The sequence below is a fragment of the Lactuca sativa genome, chromosome 7, assembly GCF_002870075.4.
Source record: "Lactuca sativa cultivar Salinas chromosome 7, Lsat_Salinas_v11, whole genome shotgun sequence".
In the NCBI taxonomy this organism is placed as follows: domain Eukaryota; kingdom Viridiplantae; phylum Streptophyta; class Magnoliopsida; order Asterales; family Asteraceae; genus Lactuca; species Lactuca sativa.
In genome coordinates, this window is record NC_056629.2 from 88,754,180 (window position 1) to 88,760,179 (window position 6,000).

The 6,000-nt window shown below is 35.2% G+C and overlaps 2 non-coding genes across 2 annotated transcripts; one reads left to right on the top strand and one right to left on the bottom strand.

The window, feature by feature from the left end:
- The first annotated feature begins 1,170 nt into the window (after positions 1-1,170).
- Positions 1,171-1,242, top strand: TRNAC-GCA (transfer RNA cysteine (anticodon GCA)). Its single transcript has one exon. It is a non-coding gene; the product is annotated as a tRNA-Cys (tRNA).
- A 2,753-nt stretch (positions 1,243-3,995) lies between these two features.
- Positions 3,996-4,067, bottom strand: TRNAC-GCA (transfer RNA cysteine (anticodon GCA)). The gene has a single exon. It is a non-coding gene; the product is annotated as a tRNA-Cys (tRNA).
- Positions 4,068-6,000: the final 1,933 nt, after the last annotated feature.

Here is a 6,000-nt window from a genome sequence, read left to right on the forward strand (position 1 = left end):
TTTCTATCAAACATTTAGACATATTTATCCCTTTTGTAATATGCGGAGCATAAGAGACATTTTCTAAATTATAATTGCATAGTTTCCAAAACAATACATGAACGTAACTAAACATTTAAACTATAATAGGTATTGTTTGGGATTTCGTTACGAGTCTTACAGATTCAGACTTCATGCAAAGCCAAACATATAAACTATGTCAGATTTAGTTTATTTATTTCTACGAATACAAACTTAGAGTATCATGCGAAATAATAATTTATGTATAATTATTCGTACTCTACACCATTACAAATGATTTCGAACTCAAGAACGACCGAACAATACGTAAACTAATTATTACAAGATTGTGAGACTGATCTTCGTTATGCCCCTCGAGGTACCAATAAATCCTCACCGTTAGTTTAACAAGAGTCTCCTGGAGGGAGAGCGTGAAATTTGAGAATACATTTATTCGGGACCGACAATCCCACACCTGAACTGTTAGCTACAGTTAGACGGGCACGCCTGGAGTGACAAATGTTTTATTCATACGACGCATGAAGAAACGTCAAGTAGGTCACTAGTCATATTAGTATGGTTATACGACTCACAATAAGTAATAACCAACCTTTGTTCATGGGAATTCTTTCTTCTGTAGTTTTATTTCAATTAATAAAACTACATATCTATTTACTGGAAGGTAACCACGATTTTCAAATAGTCTACGGTTTAGGGACACAGTCTACGGTTTTAGTTTAAAAAATAAAACTACTATACATACTGGTGGTAACCAGGATTTTCAAACAGAATATACTTTTCATATAGAAATTATCAAACATGTTACGAAATATGGGATTTTATTGGTAAACATACTTTCATATTTAGAACTCGATAATAATGATTTTTCGATACAAACGACAATTTACTTATAATGAAAAGAAATCATTTATAAAAACTCAGTGACTAGTTTTCAATACAAAAGCATGCTTATGAACTCACCAGCTTTAGATGGTCATTTCTTTTAAGGTTTGTCCTAAATTTTTATTTAGGTTAATAGCATGCCAAATAAGTACTTTTTTTATAAACATCTTTTTCAAGGCGCTCCAACTTGATCTATCAACACCTTTCAGTCTTCTTTTTTTCGAATGTTGAATAATATAAATCAATGCTTCAAATAACCATCAAAATGGGTCCATAGCTCAGTGGTAGAGCATTTGACTGCAGATCAAGAGGTCACCGGTTCGAACCCGGTTGGGCCCTTTGTTTGAATTTTTTTTGTGACAACCTGAAATTTATTTCGTTATTGTAGCCCACTTCTGTTAATAAAATTTACTTTTTTATTAAATTTTCCGTCAAAATTCTTAGGTTAAGTAAATAAACTAGGGTTATTGTCATAATTACATACGTGTCGGAAAACGAAAAAGCGCGAAAAACTCTCGATACCCTAGAAAAGCAACGAGTTCACGGCCTAGGGCGAGTTTACGGCCGTAAACTCTGTTTGCGGTCAGTGCCTGGTGGACTCCCACCCGTGGCTATAAACTCACCCTATATAAGGGTTGAGTGGCCTTCATTTCACCCTTTTCACACTTTAAGAACCTTTCTCTCTCTACTCTCTCTCTACAATTTCGAGTTTGATCAAGAAACCTCAAGAATGTAAGTAATTATTCAATTCTCATGTGTTTTAATCCATTTTCTAGTGTTGAGTCCATGTTTCATTCCATATAATTTCATGTTTGCTAGATACTCTCTCTCACCAAGAGCACACACTAGTGTTTGGTGGCTAAAAACCACATTCCAAGCCACTTTCAGTGAGTAAGTACCCTCCATGCTCAATGTTTACTGGAAACCACTGATTTTTGACTTGGAATAGACCCAAATCATAAACTTGGAATGGGTTTACGGCTGTACACCCTTCAATGGCCGTAAACTCCATTTTAGGTCGTATATTGGCCTCTAAATCCTACTTTGAGCTTTGCACAAGGCTTAAAATAATTCCAGGAGGCTACAAAGGACCCTAAAACATCGAAAATCATGCATCTCGTCTAGTGTTTGCAGTCGTAAACCCATGGGCCGTAAACCCATGGACCGCAGACCCAGTTCAAAGCCGTAAACTCCCTTTACGGCCATAAACAGCTCATTCATGGGAAAAAGACTGTTTTCCTCGATCCAACCAATTCCCGATGACATTCCTTAACCAAAACCAATTGTTTATCTAACACTTATCTAACGAAATCGCTAATTTAAATATATATATGTATTAATTTGATATTAGGATTTCCGTTAAGTGCAACATACAGCAACTCAAGAATCGTCTAGTTCAATCCTCTGCATCCAACCAACAGTGAGTTCATACCCCTACGCTTTTCCGAGTTTTTCAGGTATTCAGGGGGGGGGGGGGGGGAATACAAATCAAACCTAAAAGTTTTCATAACTTAAAAACTTACACAATTATAACGGGTTTCTATCAAACATTTAGAAATATTTATCCCTTTTGTAATATTCGGAGCATAAGGGACGTTTTCTAAATTATAATTGCATAGTTTTCAAAACAATACATGAACGTAACTAAACATTCAAACTATAATTGGTATAGTTAGGGATTTCATTACCAGTCTTACAGATTCAGACTTCATGCAAAGCCAAACATATAAACTATGTCAGATTTAGTTTATCCATTTCTACGAATACAAACCTAGAGTATCTTGCTAAATAGTTATTTATGTATAATTATTCGTACTCTACACCGTTAAAAAAGATTTCGAACTCGATAACAACCGAACAATACGTAAACTAATTATTACAAGATTGTGAGACTTGTCTTCGTTATGCCCCTCGGGGTACACATAAATCCTCACCGGTAGTATAACCAGAGTCTTATGGAGGGAGAGCATGAAATTTGTGAATTGATCTATTTGGGACCGACAATCCCACACCTGAACTGTTAGATACAGTTAGGCGGGCACGCCTAGGGTGATAATTTTTTTATTCATACGACACCTGAAGAAACGTCAAGGAGGTCATTGGTCATAATAGTATGGTTATACGACTCACAATAAGTAATAACCAACCTTTGTTCACGGGAATTCTTTCTTCTATAGTTTTATTTCAATTAATAAAAGTAAATATCTATTTACTTGAAGGTAACTAGGATTTTCAAACAGTCTACGGTTTAGGGACACAGTTTACAGTTTTTATTTTAACAAATAAAACTACTATACATACTGGTGCTAACCAGGATTTTCAAACAGAATATACTTTTTATATAGAAATCATCAAACATTTTAGGAAATATGGGATTTTATTGGTAAATATACTTTCAGATTCAGAACTTGATAATAACAATTTTTCGATACAAACGACAAGTTTTTAGCCACCAAACACTAGTGTGTTTCCAGGTCAAAAATCAGTGGTTTCTAGTAAACATTAAGCATGGAGGGTAGTTACTTACTGAAAGAGGCATGGAATGAGGTTTTTAGCCACCAAACACTAGTGTGTGTTCTTGGTGAGAGAGAGTATCTAGCAAAGATGAAGTTATATGGAATGAAACATGGATTCAACACTAGAAAAGGGATTAAAACACAATAGAAGTTAATAATTACTTACATTCTTGAGGTTTCTTGATCAAACTCAAAATTGTAGAGAGAGAGTAGAGACAGAAAGCTTCTTAGAGTGTGAAAAGGGTGAAATGAAGGCCACTCAACCCTTACATAGGGTGAGTTTATGGCCAGGGGTGGGGGTACACCAGGCACTGACCGCAGGCACTGACCGCAGACAGAGTTTACGGGCGTAAACTCGCCCTGGGCCATGAACTCGTGGCTTTTCGAGGGAATCGAGAGTTTTTCGTGTGCTTTTTCGTTTTCCGACATGTATGTAATTCTGACAATAACCCTAGTTGATTTACTTAACCCAAGAATTTTGACGGAAAATTTAATAAAAAAGTAAAATTTTATTAACAGAAGTGGATTACAATAACGAAATAAATTTCGGGTTGTCACAAAAAAAAATTCAAACAAAGGGCCCAATCGGGTTCGAACCGGTGACCTCTTGATCTGCTGTCAAATGCTCTACCACTGAGCTATGGACCCATTTTGATGGTTATTTGAAGCATTGATTTATATTATTCAACATTCAAAAAAAAAAAAAAGAAGACTGAAAGGTGTTGATAGATCAAGTTGGAGCGCCTTGAAAATGATTTTTATAAAAAAAAGTACTTATTTGGCATGCTATTAACCTACATAAAAATTTAGGACAAACCTTAATAGAAATGACCATCTAAATACCATTTAATTTAAACTCGTTATGTTACTTATTTCCCGTTATGATGGTGTTTGAACAGTTATTTAGTTTTTTGAACATATCTTGTGATTGATTGTTGATAACTAACAGGTTCAGAAATATCACATATTACATGTAGAATTATGTTTGTTTGACAGAAATGACATAACTAAATGGATAATACATATAAATCGTCTCAAAATATCATGAAAACAAGTTGATGTAACAAGTCTTGGGAAATTTTGTGATATGTACTATTGTAACAAACTAACAATATTTTACTTGAAATTATGTCTCTACATTGCTTGATGTGTCAGATAAGTTTTTGGTGTCCTATAATAGTGCTTCATATGGATTGTCATATGTTGGGGTTAAGGGTGGAGAATAGGCAGGTTAAGTGGGTTCCTACCAAGTTGAACATTCTTTTATGGTGTATCAAACTTGGGAGCATTCTGATAGAGGAAAGATTGTCGACTAATGAATAGGTCGTATTTTAGTAAATATTTTAGGTCATTATCTTAATATATTTGAATAAAAATGTTATATTTTAAGATATATGATACTTAATATGCTTTGAATTGTTAAATGATAGTTAAAATCGGAACTGTGATGCAAAATAAGGAGAATCGAGCTGAAAGGGAAGAAAAGTTGGCAAAACCGGACAACCAATACTTGCTAAATTATTATTGGGCTGATAGACCTCTCTTCAGTGTTTTGGCTATATTTAATGACTCGTAACTCCTATTAAGGAATTTCAAGATGCTTTGGAAACAAGACAAAATTTCAATTGATTTTAATGTTCATGTCAAAATACAAATTCTAATTCCCACGTCGTGGCTAAGGCATTACCATGACGTGGTTGATCAAAATTTGGAAAAAAAAACCCCGTTTAGGTCTACATTGTCATATACATTTAGGATTCCAGTTCCCATGATGTAACAATACTTTTACCACATTGTGGCGAAGCTAAAACCTATTAACTAAGCCAAAAACTAACCCTAATGATATGTGTTAAACCTACTTTGGTTTCTGTGAATATAAATCTCAGAGATGCTATTTTGACAGTCTAAAAGGCAACCACAGGGCCATTAAGCTGAAATGGAATGAAAATTTGAAGAATTCTAGAGCAAATTCATGTTGGGAGTCATTCAGTTTGCTTTTATGATCTACACAAAGAATGATCAAGCTAGGATCTTTTAGCACCAACAGAAGCTAACCACTGGAGAATCTTTGGATCCAAACATCCCTCCCTGGACCAAGCCAAGATGCTCTCCAAATCTTCTGCCAAATTTGCACAAGAACACCCAAAATAGTCTCTTTCTCTCTCTATCTATCTATCTCTCTCTCTTTCTCTCTCTCTCTCTCTCTCTCTCTCACAATGGGTGGAACCGATCTAGGGTTTCTCACAGGGAGCTCTGGAGATAAGAGATGCGGAAATGAGCACTTAAGAGCCTTTAAATAGGTCTCAAACCCAAAAAATTAGGGTTTCTCCAAATAGATCCAACTCGCCGAGTTGGTCACTAAACCCACGTGACCAAAACGACTCTACTAGCCGAGTTGGGCATCGAACTCGTCGAGTTGATCAGCTAAGGAACATGAAATTGTCAAATATGATACCTGGAAATTTTAGGATGTTACCGCAAGGGAAGTGTTCAAGGAATGTTCCTTGAAATTTAATCTTCATTATCATGGTATTGTTTCTAGTAACAAAGTTCTAATGGGACATTCTATAATATAGTTGGC